At 48.4% G+C, this 17,482-nt stretch overlaps 1 protein-coding gene across 1 annotated transcript in view; it reads right to left on the bottom strand.

Annotated features, from left to right (window-relative positions):
• The window catches only part of LOC119955266 (transcription factor Spi-C-like), a 55,675-nt gene extending 38,417 nt beyond the window's left edge, over positions 1 to 17,258 (bottom strand). Inside the window, exon 1 of the mRNA XM_038781319.1 lies at positions 17,240 to 17,258. The gene's annotated coding sequence lies outside the window, so the exon portion shown is untranslated. The remainder of the gene's footprint in view (positions 1 to 17,239) is intronic.
• Between the last annotated feature and the right edge of the window lie 224 nt (positions 17,259 to 17,482).

The raw sequence follows: 17,482 nt of genomic DNA, 5'->3' as shown, positions 1-17,482 counted from the left end.
TCAAGCCCGGACGCCTACAGCTCGACCCACAGGATGCAGAGGCTAAGGACATTTTTTCCCACTGGCTGAGATGTTTTAAAGCCTACCTGGCAGAAGCCAGCACCGCCGGAACAACGGAGGAACAAAAACTCAGCCTACTGCACGCGAGGGTAAGCCACAGAATCTCCACACAGCTAAATCCGGCCGGTTCTTACACCACAGCGCTGGCGATATTGGACAAAATGTACGTTAGGCCCATTAACGAGGTTTATGCACGCCACGTGTTTACGACTCGCTGTCAGTGGCCTACAGAAACGCTTGTTGAGTTTGTACGGGAACTGAACAATCTTTCCAATGACTAATTATCAAGCCGTTACCGCGGCTGAACATAGGGAGCTTGCTGTGCGGGACGTTTTCGTAGCGGGCCTTAGATCTAACTATGTGCACCAAAGACTGCTAGAAAAGGGGGCCCAGGACTTAGATACTACTGTGGAGGCTGCTACCACTATGGAAGTCTCCTTCCGCAGCCTCACGTCATTTCCCACGGACCCCGCGACCTCATCGTGGACCCCCGACCAACAATCCCCCCAGGCCTGTGCCGCACGGCCCCCAAGCTACCGCGCTGCCAAAGCCAGTTACTCTGCTGCCCCAGCCAACTACTCAGCTGCTCCAGCCAGCTACTCAGCTGCCCCAGCCTGCCATTTCTGTGGCCAAAGCCAGCACCCGCGGCAGCACTGCCCAGCCTGATCCGCGACCTGCAGCAGCTGTGGGAAGAAAGGCCACTATGCCAGAGTGTGCCTCGCGAAAAGGGCCCCAGTTTTTAACTCCCCTGCAGAGAGAACAAATCGCTCCCAACACCAGCGGGCCTGCGGGGCCCGAAACGCTGCAGCCTACGCCCCGACTCCGCCCCCTCCTGCCACGTGCGATCCATGGGGGCAGCCATCTTCCTCGCCGCTCACCACGTGCGACCCACGAGCACTCGAGAGTTGTACGGGGCTTCTCCCTTGGCTCCGCCCAGGACTCCTCCCCGGGAGCTGCTGTATAAAGATCAGTGCCGCAGGGTCAGCCGGCCAGTTCACCAAAAGTTCAACGGCTAACAGGCTGGCTCTGTCCGTAGAATTGTTGGTTCCAACACTGACATTCAGGGCCAATGAGAAGAACTGTATGCAGATGGAAAGATGCGCTATGCCACTAGGAGGAGGCTTCGAGAATATGAGGCGTTAAGATGATGAGCAGCAATACTATTTAATTAAGTGACAAGCAAAGATGTAACCAGTTATGATTAACCCAACTACCTGCACCTAACTTCACTTGTGCCCACGTCATACACCTACAACTCTTTAGCCTTGCGAACCCTCCCTTTACGTCCAGGTTTGTCCCCAGGATACACGTCAGAGGTGGTGGTGGCCTGTTGTTTTCCATGAGCTGTTGCCTGAGATGTCCTTGGAAGGTGTCCTATTGAGGGCTGGAAGCTGGAGGGCTCAGTTTCCTTTCAGGTGACACTGATGTTGTTGGATCTCCCTGTTCAGCTTGCTGTGCCTGAGTTATGCTGGTCTCAGAAAGAGAGGTTTCAGATTGGCTGATCTCTCCCAGGGTCTCCTGGGTGGAAGGCCCCGGGAGGTGCTCCAGTGGATCGTCATCCCTCAGGTGATTGTGGGCCCCTGGTTTGCTTCGTGGGACGGAGGGGCAGCTGGAGTGAGCTCCAGAATCATCAAAATCATGTGGCACTGCCAATCCTGGATGCCTACCAGTCTGCACAATGCAGTTCAACCCCTCAGCCGTGGTCCACAGGGACTGAGCCATGTGCTGGAGTTTTCCCACCATGGACCTGACCTCTTTCCCCAAGCATTCCACTGCTGAATGCCACCTCTTAAAATTAATTTACAGGATGTGGGCTTTGCTGGTTTCACCAACATTTATTGCCCATCCCTAGTTGCCCTTCAGAAGGTGGTGGTGATTTGGCTTCTTGAACTGCTGCAGTCCCTGAGGTGTAGGTGCACCACCTGTATTACGGAGGAAGTTCCAGAATTTTGAAGGAATGGTGATATATTTCCAAGTCAGCGTGGTGAGTGAGGAGGTGAGGGTCAGGAGGTGAGCTACTCACCATAGGATTCCTAGCCTTTGACCTGCCCTGGTAGCTACAGTATTAATATGGCTAATGCAGTTCAGTTTCTGATCAATGGTAACCCCCAGGATGTTGATTGTGGCATTCAACTAGGTCATTTAATGTCAAGGGGAGATGGTTAGATCCTCTCTTGTGTGGCATGATTGTAACTTGCCACTTGTCAGCTCAAGCCTGGATACTGTCCAGGTCTTGCTGTATTTGGACATGGACTGCTTCATACCTGAGGGGTCTCAAGCTGAACATTGTGCAGTCATCCGCAAACACCCCCACGTCTGACCTAATGGCGGAAGGGAGGTCATTGATGAAGCAGGTGAAGATGTTTGGACCTAAGACACTCTAAGGAACTCCTGCAGTGATGTTCTTGAGCTGAGATTATTGACCTCCAAGTACCAAAACCATCTTCCTTTCTGCCTAATATGATTCCAACCAGCGGTGATCTTTCCCCTAATTCCCATTGACTCCAGTTTTGCTAGAGCTTGGTCAAATGCTGCCTTGATGGCAAGGGCAGTTGCTCTCACCTTACCTCTTGTATTCAGCTCTTTTATCCATGTTGTACCAAGGCTGTAATGAGGTCAGCAGCTGAGTGACCTTGGCAGAACCCAAACTGCCATCTGTGAGCAGGTTATTGCTGAGTAAGTGCCGATTGATAGCATTGTTGATGACTCCTTCCATCACTTTTCTGGTGATGGAGAGTAGACTGATAGGGTGTAATTGGCTGGGTTGTATTTGTCCTGTTTCTTGTGTACAAGACACACCTGGGCAATTTTCCATATTGCCGGGTAGATGACAGTAGTTATAGCTGTACTGGAACGGCTTGGGTAGGGGCGGCACGTTCTGGAACACAAGTCTTCAGTAATATTTCTGGGATATTGTCAGGGCCCATAGTCTTTGCAGTATCCAGCGCCGTCAGCCATTTTTTTTTGAATCACGTGGAGTGAATCGTATTGGCTGAAGACTGACATCTGTGATGTTGGGGACCTCGGGAGGAGACCAAGACGTATCATCCACTCGGCATTTCTGGCACTTCTTGCAGTGTTGGCCTGGGTGCCACGCATTGCCGGCATTATACCCTGTGACAGATGGCTTTGGGACTCCTCCATTTGGCCTTGCAGTTGCAGGTTGTCAGTGACAACCTCTCTGGGTATTCCCAACTCTGCCCCTGCATATCCAGAGGCATGGCACCTCTGGGGCACAGCTGAGTCCTGGGATCCCACAGACCCCTGCCTGCTTGATCCATGAGAAATTCCTGTCTCCACCTGATGTGCATCAAAACCTGTGTGGTGCTCACCAGATAGTGACCCAGAAGCCTGCCTGTGAGGTTCACCCACCAAGGTCTGTGTCTCTACGTTGGTGGATGCTTCAGATGATAGTTGTGATTCATCTGCCGTGTCCCCCTCTGAAGTCTCCTCTGAGGTGGTGTGGAGGGTGGATTGTGGGGCACTGCTGTTGAATGGTCCAGGCTCTTCGGTTTCAGAGGAAGGCAAGGGACATGGTTTTAATACATGGCCTGGTCAAGGGTTGCACTACCCAGAATTCTCTTCAGGCTGGTTATCTGGATGAAGGTTCAGTAGCTCCTCAGTTTTGTGTCCAGGTCTACCTCACGCTCAGCACAGGCCTCCTCCGAGAGCTCCATGGCTCTCACCTCATATGGAGGAAGCATCCTTAGCTCGGGCATCCCACCGCCCATTTCCTCTTGCTCACTGTGGTTGTGGGCAAGCTTCTCCTGCAGGGATTCAAATGGGGATAATGTGAGCTGGATGCCTGGTGGGTCAGAGGTTGATGTCACCTGGCATGTGTTGGCACTGCATGGAGTGTTTGTGATGAATACTGCCAGACGGGTTTGAGGATGCTGGTGGGAGGTCGGGTGCTGGGACTTTGCGAGGCTGCACCATGTGGGATCGAGGTGACATTCCAGGGGGTAATGGAAGGTGGAATGCAGAGAGGAGACCGGCTGATCGGATTGGGTCCTTCACTTTTTTTCAGTATTGATCACCTGTACTATTGGTCGGGCTGCTGACATTGACCAGTGTTGCCATCATCTCCCAGACAGGATTTGCCATCTTGTTGGAGGAGCTCCTGCCAGAACAAGGGTATGTTGCCCACCTCTCCACTACAGCATCCAACGAATAGCTGAGGACTCCCGCCAAGAATCAAGGTGCAGGTTTCCTCGCTGCCATCCTCTTGGCATGAATGGTAGCAAGTGCTGTGGATCTGTTTCAATGCATTGCTCCCTTGATTTAAGTGATCAGATAAACCCCCCCCAGGAGGGCGAATCAGATGCTTTGCACCTCTGGTGCGGTGTTTTCTATGTGGGGAAAACATTTTTTCAAAGTGCCTGAAAACAGGGAAGCAGATTGCGTTGCCGGAGCCCGTGGCCTTCGCACTGATTTTCTTTCCGAAAATGACGCTATGCCATTTTCTTTCAGAAAATTCCCATTGACTCTGTTTCTCGCTTCATAGATGCTGCCTGCCCAGCTGAGTACTCCCAGCATTATTGTTTTTTTTAAAGAAAATGCTTGTTCTTCTTTATCCAGTGGAATGAGGTCCTTTAAATCCAGGATTGAGAAGGAAAATTGTTCCTTATTCTTCCGAGGCTGCAAACTCACCCACTTTGATAACGCAATTGCAAGTGAGCCATCTGCCAAATATGCAGAATGGATTGAATCCTCAGACGAACTCTTGGAATAGCGCCAACACTTACCAAGGAAACTCCTCTTTGCAAACCAATTGGTTCAGCTCATCTTTCACATTGCTTTTAAAAAAACATTTAAAGTATCCAATTATTTTTAAGGGACAATTTAACGTGGCCAATCCACCTGCACATCTTTGGGTTGTGGGGGTCAGACACGGGGAGAATGTGCAAACACCACACGGACAGTGTTAAGTGTCAATGCAAGAATAATGCTGACTGTCCTTTCTACTCTGAATCAATTAATTCAATGACAGAACATATTAATATAAATAAATATGTAAGTGTTAGCCATTGTTCTTTAGGTAGAACAATCACCTCTGGGTCAGATTGTGGATTTGAGCCCGACTCCAGAGACCTCAGTTTAAAATCCAGTTTGAAAGTCCCAGTGTGGTTCCAAGGACATGCTGCATTTTCAGAGGTGCCATCTTTTGGCTGAGACAAGAAACCTCTTGAGATGTAAAAGATCGTGTGGATATAAAAGATCGTGTGGATGTAAGAAATTGTGTGGATGTAAGAAATCGCGTGGAACTATTTGGAAGGAGGACAGACAAGTTCTCTCCGGTGCCTCTTAACCAAAGTAAGATGATCTGGTCATTTTCACTTTATTGTTTGTGGAGTTTGCTGTGCACAAATTGTCTGCCACATTTCTTATAGACAACAGCAACTAAACTTCAAAACGTTCTTCAGTAGCTGTAAAATGTTTTGGGACATCCCAATGTCTTGAAGGGTGCCACACGAAAGCAGACCTTCTTTCTTTACCTTTCCCAAAAAAAGGGCTCTTAACCAGTTTGAAGACAAAGTAAAATACTGTGGCTGTTGGAAATAAATGAGGAAATGCTGAATAAACTCAGCAGGTCTGGCAGCATCTGTGGAGAGAGAAACAGAATTTCACATGAACTCTGAAGAAAAGACCTGCTGAGTTTATCCAGCAATTTGAAGACACATTCCATTTCAATTAAAACAAAGTTTCATTTTATCTGATATTCATTGAGTTTTTGTTTTTATAATGAGTGACCAGTCAACCATGATAATCCATGTTTATTTGCTGTGTAAGGATGTGGGCTGTGGGTTGGCAGTTAGGACTGTTACCATGTAGGAAAATTGATTCCACTATCTCCGACAGACACCAGCCAGAAAAAGTGAGGAAAACCTTGGAACAAATCAATCAGTAGCGATCGTAAACGTCAATATGCCAGCGGCTGACTTTCTCTCAGCCCTGAGCTTGTTCTCTCTGTAACAATGGACACGCGCCACTTGGAATCAGTGAAAAGGTTGTTTGATTCTCAACCTTTGCATTGCAGCTAAACTGTGTCAGGCTGGGAGGGTAATTTGTTCGTACTGCCTGACTACAAGTTCAGGAGACGCACACCCACACACACACATCAACCCCCGCAAAGCTGTTCACACTAAAGGAATAGAAGATTAAAATTAGCCGACAGTGTATAAACATCAAATGGAACTTAACTTAGGCATTCAAAGGCCACCAAAAGCACCATGCGACCTCCTACTTACTGTTTTTCAAAACCACTTCTAACACCGCACTGGATTTATACCCCTTGTAGCCAAATACCAAGAGATTGACCTCTAGAGTTAGCCCACATTTTCATTGCACAGACTGCAGTGGTTCTGCAGGAAAACCCACCCACCAGCTTCTGGTGTGAATTCGTCATTCTGAAATCCCTTTGCCCCCGCTGGGCAGATAGTCTAAACCCCTCCCCATTATATCTGAAATAACTTGTCCCTGGGAATTAGAACTGGGTCAGGATGAGGTCAGATGGAGGGGCAGAGGTTTCACTCACTCAGCCACACTTCCAGTGACAGAGTGGGGCTTTGGGAATTTCTGGACCAGGATTACTCCAGCCTGAAGCTGTTTCCATGGGTGAGTCTTACAGGTGTTGAGCTCTCCTGCTTGGGACAGATTTGAATGTTAAAATAATTGTGGCTTTGACCCAGCCTCACCAAGTCTTAGTGAAGTGCAAGCCAATTGTTACAGTTCAGGCTGACACCCTAAGACAGCTCCATTGATCAAGCATTTACTCCTTTCATTTTACTGTGAATTTAAGGTGTTCCCACTATTGTTACTTTTCACATTCCCCCCCCCCCCCCCCCCCCCCCCCACCAAACTTCAGGAACATGGCAATTTACCTTTTTTGCACAGTGCAACTTTTCTTTCAGCGTATCTTCACACACATATTTTTTTCCCTCTTTTGGGAAAGAGTGGGCACAGTAAGAAGTCTTACAACACTAGGTTAAAGTCCAATATGTTTGTTTGAAACAAACATATTGGACTTTAATCTGGTATTGTAAGACTTCTTACTGTGCTCACCCCAGTCCAACACCGGCATCGCCACATCAGGAAAGAGTGGAGAAGTGGAGGGAGGATTCCTGAGCTGATTATCAGCCCAGTCCATTGAACCACATTATGAACACTCCTGTGGCCAAAGGTCCCTGGCATTGGACTTGAATCCAGAGCTTCTGGCCCAGAGGTAGGGACTCTACCACTTTGCCACAAGATCTCCTTCAGACTGCCGTGTGACTTTGTGTGGGAGCTGCATCTCAGCATTCCTCAAGGTGTAAAGGGAAGCGCAGGAATTAGAGGGTGCACTCGCAGTAAGGATTGGATGGGGGTCATCATAGAATTTAGAATTTACAGTGCAGAAGGAGGCCATTCGGCCCATCGAGTCTGCACTGGCTCTTGGAAAGAGCACCCCATCCAAGGTCAACACCTCCACCCTATCCCCACAACCCAGTAACCCCACCCAACACTAAGGGCAATTTTGGACACTAAGGGCAATTTATCATGGCCAATCCACCTAACCTGCACATCTTTGGACTGTGGGAGGAAACCGGAGCACCCGGAGGAAACCCACGCACACACGGGGAGGATGTGCCGACTCCACACAGACAGTGACCCAAGCCGGAATCGAACCTGGGACCCTGGAGCTGTGAAGCAATTGTGCTATCCACAAGGCTACCGTGCTGCCCCTCCTGTCCTCTTGAGCCTGCTTCATTCTGCTGTACTGGGCTGCTGTACCTTCAATTTGCAGTCCCAAGACCTCTGCTTCCCACTGGAAGAAATATCTACATTTCTATAGCATCTTTCTGGATTTCAGGACATCCCACAGCATGCTACAACCGTTGAATACCTTTCAAACAGTAGGTACTGTGGCGATATAGAGAAAAGCAATAGCCAATTCGAGCAGAGCAAGCTCCCACCTATCAGATAACCTGTAATGAACAATATTAAGGCTAGAGTAACATAAAAGATCAATAAAAACATTTCCTTGCTCCTAAAGCCAAGAAATAGATCCCTTTCGCCTAATTAGTGCTATCTATTTTGTATGGGATAAATGCAGAGCGACTAGCAGAATAAGAAGTAATTTCCTGTTGCCAAATGTTTCCTGAGCAGAAAGCCAGAGTTATGGACTGAAATGTGAGTTGGAGCTGGAGCGTTTGTCTTCGACAGTTCAGTGATAAAAGCTCTCAGGCCTTTACTCAGTTAGTAATTCCAATGCTGTCATTCCACAGTTCCTGTACAGCTAGAACTGATAAATGTTTTGTTACCACAGACCCCGCTTCACAACTTGGTTGCCTGAAAAGTTAGGAGAAACCCTGTTATTTCCATGAAATTTCTTGCGTGCTGTGACCACAAGAACTGGATACTCTTTTGTCATACTAAATGTCAGTTTGCATCAGTCACCTATCAATTTCAGGAGGCAGGAAATTAGCTGTCGTGCGCATATCATTTGGCAAATGTTACAATTCCCAGCACAAGGCATGCACCTTGAAAGTTGAGGCAATGATGTGGAACAGACGAATGGGTTGTTAGAAGAAGGAAACATTGTCAAAGTTTGGAGGAGGAAAATGAGAAGTATGCCTTCCTCACACAATCAATAACCAAATCCCTTACATAATCAATGATCCAATCACTCACTTAATAACCCAAGTCCTTACACAATCACTAACCCAGTCTCTTACATAATCAATAACCCAATCCCTCAGATAATCAATAGACAAACCCCTCACAGAATCAATAACTCAATCCCTCATACAATGAAGAGACAAATCCTTCACACATGAATAATCAAATCCCTCACCCAATCACGAACCAAATCCTTGACATAATCAATAATCCAATCCCTCACTTAATCAATAACCCACATCCTTACACAATCAATAACCCAATCCCTTATACAATCAATAACACAATCCCTTATATAATCAATATCCCAGTCCTTCACATAATCAATAACCAAATCCCTCACACAATCAAAAAACAAATTGTACGCGCAATGAATAGCCAAGTCCCTCACACAATCAATGGCTAAAGACCTCACACAAACAAAACTAAATCCCTCACATAATGAACAAACAAATCCCATACACAATGAATAACCAAATACCTCACATAATGAAAAATCAAATCCCTCTCAAAATCAATACTAAATCTCTCACACAATGATTAAACAAATCCCCCACCCAATCACTAACCAAATCCCTCACATTATCAATAACCCAACCCCTTATACAATTAATAACCCAATCCTCACATAATCAATAGCCTAATCCCTCACACAATCAATAACCAAATTCCTCACACAATCAATAACCCAATCCCCTAGGGCAGTACGGTGGCGCAGTTGGTTAGCCCTGTTGCCTCACGGCGCCGAGGTCCCAAGTTCGATCCCGGCTCTGGGTCACTGTCTGTGTGGAGTTTACACATTCTCCCCGTGTTTGCGTGGGTTTCGCCCCCACAACCCAAAGATGTGCAGGCTAGATGGATTGGCCACACTAAATTGCCCCTTAATTGGCAAAATGAATTGGATACTCTAAATTTAAAAAAAAATAACCCAATCCCTCACATAATCAATAGCCTAATCCCTCACACAATCAATAACCGAATCCCTCACACAATGAATAATCAAATCCCTTACACAATGAATAGCCAAATCTCTCATGTACATAGATACATAGAAGATTGGAGCAGGAGGCCTTTTGGCCCTTCGAGCCTGCTCCGTCATTTATCATGATCATGGCTGTTCATCCACTTCAATAGCCTAATCCGGCTTTCTCCCCATAACCTTTGATCTCATTCCCCCCAAGTGCTATATCTAACCACCTCCTGAATATATTCAATGTTTTAGCATCAACTACTTTCTGTGGTAATGAATTCCACAGGCTCACCACTCTTTGGGTGCAGGAATGTCTCCTCATCTCTGTCCAAAATGGTTCACCCTGAATCCTCAGGCTGTACCCCTGGTTCTGGACACGCCCACCATTGGGAATATCTTCCCTACATCCACCCTGTCTAGCCCTGTTAGAATTTTATAAGTCTCTGTGAGATCCCCTCTCATTCTTCTGAACTCCAGCGAGAACAATCCTAACCTAGTCAATATCTCCTCATATGACAGTTCGCCATCCCTGGAATCAGTCTGGTAAACCTTCACTGCACTCCCTCGAGAACAAGAACCTCCTTCCTCAGAAAAATACACCATGGGCGGGATTCTCCGACCTCCGTCGGGTGGGAGAATCGGCGTGGCGGCGTGCGAATCGCGCCACGCTGCCCCGACGCCGGGATGAGATTCTCCCCCCGCTGTGAAAACGGCCGTGAGCGAATGGTGCTGGGCGATCCAGGCCACACCTGGAATATGAGCAGCGATTCTCCGCAAATGGGCAGTCCAAAAAAATCGGAGTGCCGCCAGTGCCGTTCTTACATGCTCTGGGCCGGCAGGACCTCGGGGTTGAAGGGTCGGGGGGCGGCCTGTGGGGGGAAGAGGAGGGGTCCAACCCTGGGGAGGCTCTCCGTAGTGTCCTGGCCCGCGATCGGGGCCCACCGATCGGCGAGCCGGTCTCTCTGGCTGCGGACTCCTGGATCCCTGCGCCATTTGGCGTTGGGGCAGGCGTGGGGATGACGGCCAGTGCGCATGCGCTAGTTGGCGCCGGCCCAATTGCGCATGTGCGGACACTGTGGCGCCGGGTCGACGCCAAGACCGGCAGCTGGAGCGGCGTGGACCGCTCCAATGCCGTGCTGGACCACCCAGGACTCGAGAATCGGGTCTCGGATCCGGCACCAGCGCCAGAGTAAAGTACTCCCGTTTTGGCGCCGGCGCCGTCACTCTGGCGCCAGACCAGAGAATCGCGGCTCATATTCCAGGTGTGGCCTCACCAAGGCACTGTATAAATGCAACAATACAGCCCTGCTCCTGTGCTTGAAACCTCTTGCAATGAAGGCCAACATACCATTAGCCTTCCTTACCGCAACCCCTAACTCTTCCGGACAGCAAGGACAACCCAGCATGGCCAATCCACCCCAACCCACACCCCCGCGGGAGGAAACCGGAGCAGCCGGAGGAAACCCATGGAGGAAACGGGGACAGCGCACATACCCCATACAGACAGCGACCCAAGCCGGGAACCAAACCCGGGACCCCAGTGTCGCGAAGCAACAGCGCCAACCACCATGCCACCGCGCCATCACATTCACTCTACCACACACACACACTACCACACACACACACTGTACCACACACACACACTACCACACAAACACTGTACCACACACACACTGTACCACACACACACTGTACCACACACACACACTCTACCACACACACACACACTCTACCACACACACACACTCTACCACACACACACACTACCGCACACACTCTACCACACACACTCTGTATCACACACACTGTACCACACACACACTGTATCACACACACTGTACCACGCACACACTGTATCACACACACTGTACCACACACACACTGTATCACACACTGTACCACACACACACTGTATCACACACACTGTATCACACACACTGTACCACACACACACTGTATCACACACACTGTACCACAAACACACTGTACCACACACACTCTCCCACACATACACAGTACCACACACACACACTACCACACACACTACCACACACACACACTAAAACACACACTTACTACCACACACACATTCTACCACACACACACTGACACACACACATGACCACACACACTCTTCCACACACACACACACACACTACCAAACACACACTAACATACACACTCTACCACACACACACTACCACTCTTCAAGAAGGTGGCCCATCACCATTCTTCTCAAGGTCAGCTAGGATAGGTAACAAATGTTGTCCTTGCCAGTGGTACTCACCGTCCAATATTTCTTTTTTAAATGTAGGAAAATGCAAGCACCAGGAATCTTTAATAATGAGGTGGGTTTTGAACTTGTCGCCAGGTTCTGAACCTGGTGTTAGGGATCAGATACCCATATCTGCTTCAATTCTCTGCCCAAAGGCAGGTTTGCTCCACAATGCCACAAACCCCACCACAGGAAGGGCAAGGAGCCAGGTTCCAAATCCCCCCCCCCCTCCCCCCCCTCCCCCCCTCCCCCCCCCCCCCCCCCCCCCCCCGCTAAAAAGGGGATCAAATCCAAAGCCGTCAGCACCAGTCTGATCCATATTAGCTGTCCAGCCAACAGGGATCGAAAGAGTCCAAGTTGCTGTGGCAACATTCACTTTTACATACACATTGTTGTAGTCCAGTACAATGATTGTGATGGTAGGGGCATGATTCAACTGGAAAACAATCTATGTCCGTTTTGGCCGCATTTAGCTGGGTGTTTCTTGCCGGCTGCAGCAATTTGACATTTCTTTTGGCCGTGGGGAGTTTCGCTCCATTGAGGTTACATTTGAGTCAGTTCCTGCTGGTGAGCAGATCAGGGCACAAATCTTTACTGCCTCCCTTTTCAGCCCCCCATCCCATTTTCAACCCTCCTCCCCCCCAACCTTGGGTGCCCCCATGAATGCCCCCTCAACCCCCTTCACCTGGTAAAGCCCCCCCCCCCACCCACAGGAATGTGGTGACTAGGGGCGTTTCACAGTAACTTAATCACAGTGTTAATGTAAGCCTACTTGAGACCCCTCGTGCTCTCCCTCAATCATGGCCCCCATCAATTTCATCCTTTCATGGCCATGCCCCTTTCAGGTTCCAAAACTTGGCAGTGCCCCTTGATATCTTGGCACCACAGCAGTGTCTCTAGGCACCTTGGCGATACCCCTTACACCTTGCAAGTGTCTCTTGGCATCTTGGCAGTACCCCTTGGCACCATGGTAGTGTCTCTTGGCACCATGGAATTGTCTCTTGGCACCTTGGCAGTACTGCTTGGCACAGTGACAGTGTCCCTTGGCAGTACCCCTTGGCTCCCTGATAGTGCCAAACTGCCAGGGTGCCAGTCACTGCCCAGGCCTCCTGGGGCACCATGTCATCCACGTCCCCCAACATGGTCATCATATCTGGTCTCCATTGATGGAGATCGCTGATGATTCCTGCTGGCTTCATGCTGTATCGGCGGGGGTGGAGAATTCCTGGGAGCCGCAAGATGCCTTCTTGAACCGGGCTGAGCATCTTTAACTGCTTATTTAAATATGCTCATTTGGTTCACACCCTGTGAACCTCATTTAGGGGCTCTCCTGCTATTCTGTGGGAATTGCTCCCACTGTATTATTTGAATTATTTGGGCGGAACGGTGGCACAGCGGTTAGTTCTGCTGCCTCACAGCGCCAGGGACAGGGGTTAAATTCCGGCCTCGGGTGACTGTGTGGAGTTTGCACGTTCTCCCCATGCCTGCTTGGGTTTCCTCTGGGTTCTCCGGTTTCCTCCACCAGTCCAAAGATGCGCAGTTTAGGTGGATTGACCATGATCAATTGCCCCTTAGTGTGGGGTTGTAGGAATAGCGCAGGGGATTGGGCCTAGGTAGATTGGCCTTTCAAAGGATCGGTGCAGACTTGATGGGCCAAATGGCCTCCTTCAGCACTGTAGATAATCTATGATATGTAAATATTTAGGGTATAAAATATGGAGAAGGAGTAAAATCATGCAGACACCTCAACATTTCAGGTCAATGATAACTTAAACCTACCCAAGAGTTATTAGAGGTCAAATCTCAATGGTTTTTAAGTTTGCCTTAAAAAGAAATGACCACATAATGGCAGACAGATTTATATTTCTATCGCACCTTTCCACAACCTCAGAACATGGCAGTGTTCTGTTGGGATTGTTGTCATTGTAATATCGGAAATGCAGCAGCCAATTTGCTCCCACACACAGTAGCCAATTTACTCCCACACACAGTAGCCAATTTGCTCCCACACACAGTAGCCAATTTGCTCCCACACACAGTAGCCAATTTGCTCCCACACACAGTAGCCAATTTACTCCCACACACAGTAGCCAATTTGCTGCCACACACAGTAGCCAATTTGTTCCCACACACAGTAGCCAATTTCCTGCCACACACAGTAGCCAATTTGCTGCCACACACAGTAGCCAATTTGCTCCCACACACAGTAGCCAATTTGCTCCCACACACAGTAGCCAATTTACTCCCACACACAGTAGCCAATTTGCTCCCACACACAGTAGCCAATTTGCTCCCACACACAGTAGCCAATTTGCTCTCACACACAGTAGCCAATTTGCTCCCACACACAGTAGCCAATTTGCTCCCACACACAGTAGCCAATTTGCTGCCACACACAGTAGCCAATTTGCTGCCACACACAGTAGCCAATTTTCTCCCACACACAGTAGCCAATTTTCTCCCACACACAGCAGCCAATTTGCTGCCACACACAGTAGCCAATTTGCTGCCACACACAGTAGCCAATTTGATCCCACACACAGTAGCCAATTTGCTCCCACACACAGTAGCCAATTTGCTCCCACACACAGTAGCCAATTTGCTGCCACACACAGTAGCCAATTTGCTGCCACACACAGTAGCCAATTTGCTGCCACACACAGTAGCCAATTTGCTCCCACACAGCAGCCAACTTGCTGCCACACACAGTAGCCAATTTGCTGCCACACACAGTAGCCAACTTGCTCCCACACACAGTAGCCAATTTGCTCCCACACACAGTAGCCAATTTGCTCCCACACACAGTAGCCAATTTGCTCCCACACACAGTAGCCAATTTGCTCCCACACACAGTAGCCAATTTGCTGCCACACACAGTAGCCAATTTGCTCCCACACACAGTAGCCAATTTGCTGCCACACACAGTAGCCAATTTGCTGCCACACACAGTAGCCAATTTGCTGCCACACACAGTAGCCAATTTGCTGCCACACACAGTAGCCAATTTGCTCCCACACACAGTAGCCAATTTGCTGCCACACACAGTAGCCAATTTGCTGCCACACACAGTAGCCAATTTGCTCCCACACACAGTAGCCAATTTGCTCCCACACACAGTAGCCAATTTGCTCCCACACACAGTAGCCAATTTGCTCCCACACACAGTAGCCAATTTGCTCCCACACACAGTAGCCAATTTGCTCCCACACACAGTAGCCAATTTGCTGCCACACACAGTAGCCAATTTGCTCCCACACACAGTAGCCAATTTGCTCCCACACACAGTAGCCAATTTGCTCCCACACACAGTAGCCAATTTGCTCCCACACACAGTAGCCAATTTGCTCCCACACACAGTAGCCAATTTGCTGCCACACACAGTAGCCAATTTGATCCCACACACAGTAGCCAATTTGATCCCACACACAGTAGCCAATTTGCTGCCACACACAGTAGCCAATTTGATCCCACACACAGTAGCCAATTTGCTGCCATACACAGTAGCCAATTTTCTCCCACACACAGTAATGTGATGATGGCATTAATTGAGGGGCAAATATTGGCCAGTGAGAACTCCAGCATTCTTTGCCAAATAGTGCCATGGGACTTTTACATCCACTTGAACGAGCAGACAAGAATTATTCAATGTCTCCTTTGAAAAATGGCACCAATGACTGTTAACAGTGCAGCACTCCCTCAATACTGACCCTGGACCTGGTATCAAGACCAAAAATACTCAGCAGGTCAGTCAACATCTGTGGAGAGGGAAATTGAGCTGCCGTTTCACATGACTGGAACCTGTTTTTGCGCACTAGTGTCCGGAATGGAACTTAAATCCACGGGGTGGGGGGGGGATGAATGTTGCTGCCCACAGAGCCACAGCTGAACCTTACCGCAGCCATTGGAGCTGGTTTGGGAGGGGTCCACTCAAAATATTATTTTTAGGTAACCCCTTTTCTTCTGCTTTATTTTGTTGACGGCTGATAATTCTGAGTTTGTACTAAGAATGTTGGTTTCTTGTTCTGCTTCATTCTGCTGACGGAGCAGAATCGAATGTTTATTCTTAGATTGCCAATTGGATTTGCTGGTGATGAGTCTTGAGAATGGGGAATTTTTCTGTGACCCTCATGGGCGTATCATACTTCACAGTAGTTGCTGTGCAACCAATCACAATGGTGGGTTTTATTAACAGTCTACATTATTATAGGTAGAAGAGTAAATATTGCAGGTTACGGAATCAGTTCGATCACATTAACAACTACTTACATCTATTGAGCACCTTTGACTTGGCAAAACATCTCCAAGCACGTCGCAGGAGTTATCAAACAGAATTTGAAACCAAGTTACACAAGGTGATATTAGTTCAGGTGACCAAAAGCTTGGGTCAAAGAGATCGGTTTTAAGGAGCAACTGAAATGAAGAAAGAGAGGTGGAGAAGTTTATGGAGGAAATTTCAAATCTCGGACCCAGGCGACTGAAGGCACGGCCACCACAGGTGGAACCATTAAAATCTGGGAGGCCAGAATCGGAGCAGTGTAGAGATGTTGGAGGCTTGTGGGGGAGGAGGAAATTATAGGGATAGGGTGGGGCAGGACTATGGAGGGATTTAGAAACGAGGAAGAGAATTTTAAAATCAAGATGTTGCCGGAGTGGTGGCCAATGTAAGTCAGTGAGCACTGGGGGTGGTGAGTGTATGGGACATGGTGTGGGTGAGCGAGCAGTAACCTGAACACACGTCCAGCAGTATCCCGACTCAGCTTGTCAACATTTGTCTTATTAGACAATGTTACACATTTAACTCTATTGTGAGATTATATTCAATTCATTTCTGGGCCGTGCTGGAAAATGGCTATTAAAGCAGCCAGATTATTATAAAACCCAACTGGTGAACTAACCCATCAGAGAGTGAGGCCTCAGCAGGTCTGTTTTACATGTTGACAGAACATTCCAAACTCGTGACCTCTACCACTTCAAAATACAAGGGCAGCAGACATATGGGAATATCACCACCTGGAGGTTCCCCTCCAAGCCACTCACCATTCTGTCTTGGAAATATATCGCCGTTCCTTCACTGTCACTGGGTCAAAATCCTGGAACTCCCTCCCTAGCAGCACAATGTGTGTACCGACACCACATGGACTGCAGCAGTTCAAGAAGGCAGCTCACCACCCCCTTTCTCAGGGGATGGGCAATAAATGTCACCTTGCCAATGATGCCACATTGTAATAATGAAAGAAAAAACATTCAATCAAATAATTCAGTTCTCACAAACATACCTCTCAAAGATCTTACATTCAATAGTTACAAGAGATTCCAGTTTTTGGAAGATTCCACTGCTGGCGGACAGGCCCAGCTGGGGCCTCCATTTAACTTCTCATTGAAAAGACGGAACATCTGACAGAGCAGCACTTACCCAGTAGTATACTGAGTGCATCTGTCTAGAATCTGTGCTCAAGCTTCTGGAGTGGAACTGGAAGCCACAGCTGGCCTATGTTTAAATTCATTTACGGGATTTGGGC

The sequence above is a fragment of the Scyliorhinus canicula genome, chromosome 20 (genome assembly GCF_902713615.1).
Source record: "Scyliorhinus canicula chromosome 20, sScyCan1.1, whole genome shotgun sequence".
NCBI lineage: Eukaryota > Metazoa > Chordata > Chondrichthyes > Carcharhiniformes > Scyliorhinidae > Scyliorhinus > Scyliorhinus canicula.
The sequence above is the reverse complement of the archived record's forward strand: the minus strand, read 5'-3'. Positions and strand labels throughout refer to the sequence as shown.